Raw genomic sequence first — 7,584 nt, 5'->3', positions numbered from 1 at the left:
AGTGTCTGCCTTTGCCGAGTGCCAGGCACTCGGCAAAGACAGCCTTTGCCGAGTGCAGGTCTTTGCCGAGTGCCAGGCACTCGGCAAAGGCCTCTTTGCCGAGTGCCATATTTTGCCGAGTGCCCGAAATTTAGCACTCGGCAAAGATTTTTGCACTCAGCAAATCATGTGTTTCCCGTAGTGATACTGACCAAAACTTACTTATATTCAATGGTATTTAATTATTTGATCACAACTACTAACGAGCATACTTTTAATACCACATGCAAGTGATCTTTTCTAGCAACATTTCATATTTTCTTATGAAGCTGGATGTGAAAGCCGTCCGGAAATCGTAGCCCGGGATAAAGCATCATCGTCCCTTTGCTGAGGGCTTTCCATCTATATTCAAGAAAAAACATGGCATTTTTATCATCGTTATACAGTTTGAGGCTTTTGTACATCATCTGCTGTATGGTCCAGGTATATTCATATTCTTTTACCTGTAATTGGTGACCAAGCAGTGGAGGAACATAGCCATTTGCAACTTGGCAAACTCAGCACCAACACATAACCGCAAACCACCCCCAAAGGCCATAAAATCCTTAGAGCCACCAACTGGTTCAGGAGTATCCTGTACCATGTAAACATATGTCATCAAAACAGTACTTTGCACTGAGAACACAGTTTAGGACATGGTATTTTAAAACTATTTAGGTCAATTATTACCTGTTTCTAAGTATGAGTTTCACATACCTTCCATCTCCATGGATTGAATGCCAAGGGGTCCTCGTAAACCTTTGAATTCAGGTGCACAGCAGATGGACAGATCATGATCTTTGATCCTTCTGGTATAGTATACCCTGAGTGCATAAGTTCAAAGTGAGGATATATACACTGATCTATTCCTAGGAATACCATACCCTAGTAGAAATTTTTTTACTGCACATGGTGGAAACCAAATGCATATATATACATACCCTTTATGTGTACGTCCTGGTTTTTTGCTTGTCTGAACACCACCGGAGCGATGTTTGCGAGCCTAAGAGATTCATGTATAACCTATATGTGATGTAGAAAGTATATCAGGTGCCAGATAACTATTGGATTGGATTCTTCCATGGACCAGAGATACATTTGAGAGTTTTTGTTTGTTTTTTACAATTTTATATATAGCACATACATGAGATGTGAATTTCATAGACTTGTACTCCTCCCAGGCGATATCCGAGTCTGACTCCACCCTTCTTTCCATGATTTTTTTCATGCTCCTCCTGAAAACATTTCACATCAAATACATCTTTGACTGATACAAAAGAGTTGTTGCGATAAAGCGTTTACTTACGGTCAATTCTTGCAAGGCTTTTGGATTGTCCGTTAGAAACTTGAGTATCGCGGTCAGTCCCATCGACGTCGTCTCGTGGCTTGCAAAGAGGAGCAAGAACAATAAGTCCAACGCGATGTTCTCGTTCATTATAGGGTTTGGCTTCTTCATCTCATCGATCACAAGATCGAAGAAATCCACGGTCTTGCGCTCGGCTGCGTTCCTGCGCTCATCGAGCTGCTGCTTGAGTAACTTCATGACGTTCTTGCGTCCCTGTGGATATATTATGTAATATTGTTGGAGATTATAGATGAATTGGTTAGGTGACATGAGTAGCACTCTTCTGGTCCTAAAAGTTTGACTCTCGCAGGTTGAGTTTTTTTTTTAAATTAAACTCGACCAGACGGTGTCAAGTCACGTTCTTGTCATGCATGTACCTGCATGCATTTATAGAAGGCTGTTCCAGGAACGCAGATTGGGAATGACAACAGCCCGTTGGTCCAGGCGTCGAAGCATTTCCACAGGCTTCCTCCTGATGCCACGTCGTCGTGGCTGATCAGCTTCTTTGCCGTGACGCCAAATATCATCTGCACGCGCGCATAGATCGATCGATGATGGCATGATGCAAAAGCATAAACGACACACGCAGTGCATACAAAAGCATAAACGACACACGCCGTCCTAGAAGTATTACCCTGGAGGTGGCCGTCCTGACCTCGACGTCCGGCCGGTCGAGCCATGAGCGGAGCTCGTCGCGCGCGCTCCGCTGCACGTCGTGGAGCAGCACCAGGCGGAGGGCCTCGGGCCCAAAGAGGCGGAGCACGAGGTTCCTAATGTGGCGGTGGAGCGGGCCTAGCATGGAGACCATGTTGTTAGCGCCCAAGACTCGCATGAAAGAGGAGGGGTACCAGATCTGGAAGCCGCGCTCCTCCTGCTGCAGCACGCGCGCGTTCAGGTCCGGGTCCAGCGACACGATCATGTCCTCGCCAACTATGTTCGTCCGGAAGATGGGCCCGAACCTGCAGGCAAGGAGCCAACGACGTCGACGCCCGGCACTCACCTGGTTGCAGGCCCGGTCCTGTTAATTTATAGGCCTGGAGCGAAGCTAGAGAGATGGGCCCTTCTAAATGCATGTTTTTTTTGGCAACATGAGAACACTGGAAATTTAGAAATCAGTAAGTACCGTTGTACTAGATTTAGTTCAACATTAAAATAAACCATGTGTTCGTGAATTACCAAGTTTTTTTTTCGAGAGTTGCCACGGTGAGAGTATAATGAATAATAAGCTACGAAGGCGCAGCGGAGGCAAATCGTTGACGGCGACGTACGAGGTGCGACCGCGACGTCGGATGTGAAGGCGCAGCGATGGAGCCACCAAGGAGAGCAGTCACGACGGAAGGGAAATCGACGGACACTTCATCATGCGTACAACGCTCCTGGTATTTCCTATATGGGGCCATATACATATTTCCTATTAGACCAGAGTATACCAACTATAGCTTATACATATGCAGACCTGGGATTGGGCCCCTTGGCCTCGAGGGCCCTGTGCCATCGCACAGCTCGAACCCCCCAAGGCCGGGCCTGCCTGGTTGGTAAAGAATTAAAGTCGTGGAGTATATTTTTTTTTCTGGTGGTAATATATGTACTTATACTGGGTTATTAATCAACTATTAAAGAGTTGTTCTTGCGATCCATATATTAGGCCTCGTTCGGTTTGCTTGGGAACGATTCCCAGCCGACGTTTCCTTCGATAATTTAAATAACCTAGGAACGGTTCCAGCCAAGAACAACCCGGAATGGGGCTAACCGAATGGGGCCCTAGGCAGTTCTCAATAATGGACGATTGTCAAGTGTGTCGTATCGTCTTTAGAGGTTTAGTTCTCAGTGGATCGGAGTATTTCCTTTATTGGTGCACAATTTTACTTCACGGTTTTATTGGTTGTCCAAAAGCATTTAATGTTTTTATGATGTACGTTGAGGTCGTAATTCTTGGAGTTGAATCGAGTTACTTCCACTGGAGTTTTATTTCCAGTTTAATTTAATTTCTACATCATGTTTCACCCTGGTCAAACTCAAGCCTTCTCTCTTCTCGTAAATTTCATATGGTGTCCTGGTGACACTCCAATAAAACTTACACTTGAAATGGCGCACACAAAGTGGTATATGTGCCTATAATAAACACAATATATATAATAATAGACATATATATGGTAGTACTAAATATATATACCTCTCCAACCGTCGCTTGAAGAAGGGCACTAGCTCAAGGGTCGGGGACGCTGCGAAGAACTCGAGCGTCTCACCGAGGAGCGGCAGGCCCCTGGACCCCGGCGGCAGCATCCCTTCTTCACCCGTCCGGCCGTTCATCCATTTGAAGGCCAAACGGAGAAGCAAGATAGCTCCCAGAGTCACTGACAGAACAGCCAAGTAATTCATCGACATTGCTAACAATGTATAGTACTTGCTCTGCAACTCGGCTACCTATGCCACCTTTATTTGCTGTTTACGGGTGCGGCCGGCCAGTCATATATATAGCAGCTGGCGCGAACTGATCGTTGGTGGAACCTATTCATCTGGTTTAAGTTCTTGATTTGACATGGGTGCTTGTATTTTTCTGAATATATTCTAAGGTTTAACGGCGCTATGTTTTCAGTGGTAGGTGACGTCCCTGTCGACACCGAGACGCATGTGGTGACTTCGTGAATTTCAAGATCTGTCGGCGCAGTCCTTCAGAGGTGCTCATAGGGGTAGGGTTTGCGTACGTGTGTTCATAGGGGTGAGTGTGCGTACGTGTTGTGGTCGTTTGCGTTATACAGTGTAATTCTAAAAAATATATATACTCTCGCTCTGTCCCAAATTATCTGTCACTTTGGGTTTTCGTGCCACAAGATTGACTCGGTTTATAGAAAATACGTGCAACATTTGTATTTCCAAATAAATTTATTAAAAAAACTAGACTAAAAGATCTTTCAAAAAATATTAATATTTTTTAATATATATTTTATCAAAGTTATTTCTCGGAAAACGAAAATGATAGATATTTTAGGACGGAGTGAGTATATAGCAGCTAGCAGAGTAGCAGTAGCTATAGACATGCTTGCCAGATCAGGAACAGAGAAGGTTGTTTCTGTGTCGCGTCCCAAACTTATACGTGCGGAGGGAGCAGAGAGTCTGGAGGACAGCATTAGCGCTGGCGAAGTTATAGGATGCAAGTGGCAAAACCATCCCACTCCGCACCACATCATGTTGTGGCACGCCCCGCACTAGCTCGAGCACGAGCACGAGCACGTCACGCCACACCACATCGTGTTGTGGTGCAGCCCATGCTTCCGTGCACATCACACCGTATGCGTGTTGTCTCACTCAGCAGAAGCTCGTGAAACGCGTGTATGCACATATAAATAATCATTCTTATTTCTTCTCTTGCTTGTCCATTATTCTAATTAGAACTTGTTTGGATACCCATGTATACAACTAAATCCATGTGTGTTGGAGTGCTTTAGTGTGGAATTTAGTTTATATTCACACCGTACCACTCCAGTACACATGCTAGATCGAGGTGAATACATGAATATCTAAACAAGACTTTAATAGCATACCTTGCTTGTCTCACTCAGCATAAGCTCGTGCAACGCGTGAATGCACATAATCATTCTTATTTCTTCTCTAGCTTGTCCATTATGCTAATTAATCAATATCACTACCTAATAATAAAGCAATCAATCGGCCAAACACTTCATCTTAACAACATCATTCTACAGCCAAATTAATCAAACTAAACGATCACGAAATCAATTTATAAGTCAAATTTGGCTATCGGTCTTTCCATAAGCTTATAACACGATCCAAATTTGAGTGTCAACACTTGCCCCATGTTTGCTTGTGTAGCAAAAAATAAAAATCTGCTCTTTTATCTAAAATTTAGGATGATGTTAACACATCCATAGGCCATATTTATATTTTATTTTAAGGGTAATAATAAAATATCAAGCATGTTTATCTAAGAGCGATCACAAAATATTAGCCATAAGTATAGTCCACATGTTTCTTTTGAGCATGTTATTATAGCCAAAATAAAAATCTAACATCTAACACATAACTAGTCCTCTTCATCAAATATTTCGACCATTTTTATACACACAAGTATGCTCGATAATAACTCTCAAGACACGGCTATAATATTTGATTATAAATATTATGTTCCCTTAATAACAAAGCCGAACTAGAATATAGAATTTCATGAAACATTCAAAGACTATATAAAAACCATAAATCATTAAATTAAGCGTACCTTGAGAAGCATACCGAGGTGTGCGCATTGGCAGGATAGATGATGAGCTCCCATGAAATGGTTGCCACTGACGTTGTGGCTTTGTTCCGGTGCTTCTCTTAGTGTGAAAAGCTATTTTTGAGTCGCTTTCGAGACGAATTTATTAAGCCTAATTAATTCATCATTAGCATATGTTTACTGTAGCACCATATTATCAAATCATGGACTAATTAGGCTTAAAAAGTTCATCTCGCAAATTAGTCGTAATGTGTGCAATTAGTTATTTTTAGTCTATATTTAATACTCCATACACGTGTCCAAACATCCGATGTGACAGGGAGTAAACTTTAGGAGGAGGAACTAAACAAGGCCGCCCGCGCTCAGTAGGAACAGGCGCGGCCTCAGCGCGCCTGCCGACCAGTATATCAAGACGGTCGGCTGATTGGATGGTTTTAAACTTTATGATGGCTTGCTATTTGGCGTGGTGAGTAGTTAGACCAGTCTAAGTGGGGGTTTCATCACAGAGTTACCAAGACTGCTACATCAGTAACGGTGACAATATGTTTCATTTAGATGAAACTCTCTCCCATCTCTCTTCATATATAATTAATAAACTGCCAACTCAGCAAATTTATTGTTGTGTATCACAACATTAAATGAGAATAAAACTTCTTTGAAACTGTATCGAGACAGGCCTTAGCATGTGTGGATAGAATTGCAATTAAGGAGAGAGCTGAATTAGCGTCGATCAGTCGATGGATGTATCGGAGTCCGAGACATACATGACCGACGATATTGTATCCTTGCCTATCTGATAGAAGGAAAGATCAGTTGCCCTATAAATGTAAAGGGTGCACAATCAAATATATCAATCACATCTACTATTCTATTTTATCATGTGTTCTAATGTATTATTGCTTCTCATTCTTCATTATTGACAATGCTCGTTGCTTTAAGATTGTGAAGCCCTATCAGTCAAGCCGGCTAGGGCAGGCCATAGCCACCGCACTTCCTAATGGGGCCCCTCCTGGGTGTGTGGGGATTTTCAGGGTCTCAAGAGACTCACCGGCGAGTCTTGTGTATTATGCTCCTAGTGAGGCCCTTTCGGCGATGTGTCATGCTATCACCGACCTCAGTCGAATCCAACTCACAGTAGCACATGTTGATTCTCTCGAACACGCTAGAATGTTCTGGGTACACAAGCTGGTAGTTGGGAGGAGGAAGAAGAGAGGAAAAGGGGTAGATCGAGTCCGCAAACTTCCTCGAGCTCGCGCTCGTCGCCGGTTCGGTCCTGGTCCTTCGATGCCTTTTTCTCGCTGCCTTGTGTTCAGTTTTGTATGCTGGTCTGATTGCTACCTTCTTGGGTCCAAACAGGCCTCGTACTCCAGCCCAAATATCCTTTCATCGGCCCAGCCCATAGTATCTCTAGTAGGATCATGACATACTTCCCCCCTTGAAACATGGCTTGTCCCCAAGCCGTGGCTGCAGCAAACCACCGGGATCCCATGGAACATGCTCTCTCATGAATAACAATATGAAACTTTTGCCAATCTTAATGTGGAGCTATATACTAAAATTTAACAACTTGAGGCTAGTACAACAACTAAGGAATGCACAATGAATGATGAGCAACTTGTAAAGAAAAATAAAAAATTAAAAGAAAAGCAAGCTAGCTCACAAGATGCTTATAAAAGTTTGCTTGTTGTTGACGGTAGTTAACAACCATCATGAACCATCAGCATAACTTAAAAGAAATGCATAAAAAGAATCACCAACATAGAATTAGGGTTTTAATTGACAATTTCCACGAGTTTTGGTGAATCTATGTTTCATAGGGATTAAAAAGGAAAAGAGCCAAAGATGACCCACATGTTGGACTAAAAAGCATATTCTATGCGGTAACCAACTTGAGAAGGTTCTAGAGATCACGAGAAGACTCTCCGCCGAAGCGGGACCCGAGCCCCTGACAGGGGGGGGGGGGGGGGGTCGACCGACCATAGGGCATGGA

General features: G+C 43.3%; 1 pseudogene; it reads right to left on the bottom strand.

Annotated features, from left to right (window-relative positions):
• Positions 1-240: 240 nt before the first annotated feature.
• LOC136473921 (cytochrome P450 87A3-like) lies at positions 241-3,777 on the bottom strand (annotated as a pseudogene).
• Between the last annotated feature and the right edge of the window lie 3,807 nt (positions 3,778-7,584).

The sequence above is a fragment of the Miscanthus floridulus genome, chromosome 1 (assembly GCF_019320115.1).
Source record: "Miscanthus floridulus cultivar M001 chromosome 1, ASM1932011v1, whole genome shotgun sequence".
NCBI classification, from domain to species: domain Eukaryota; kingdom Viridiplantae; phylum Streptophyta; class Magnoliopsida; order Poales; family Poaceae; genus Miscanthus; species Miscanthus floridulus.
The sequence above is the reverse complement of the archived record's forward strand: the minus strand, read 5'-3'. Positions and strand labels throughout refer to the sequence as shown.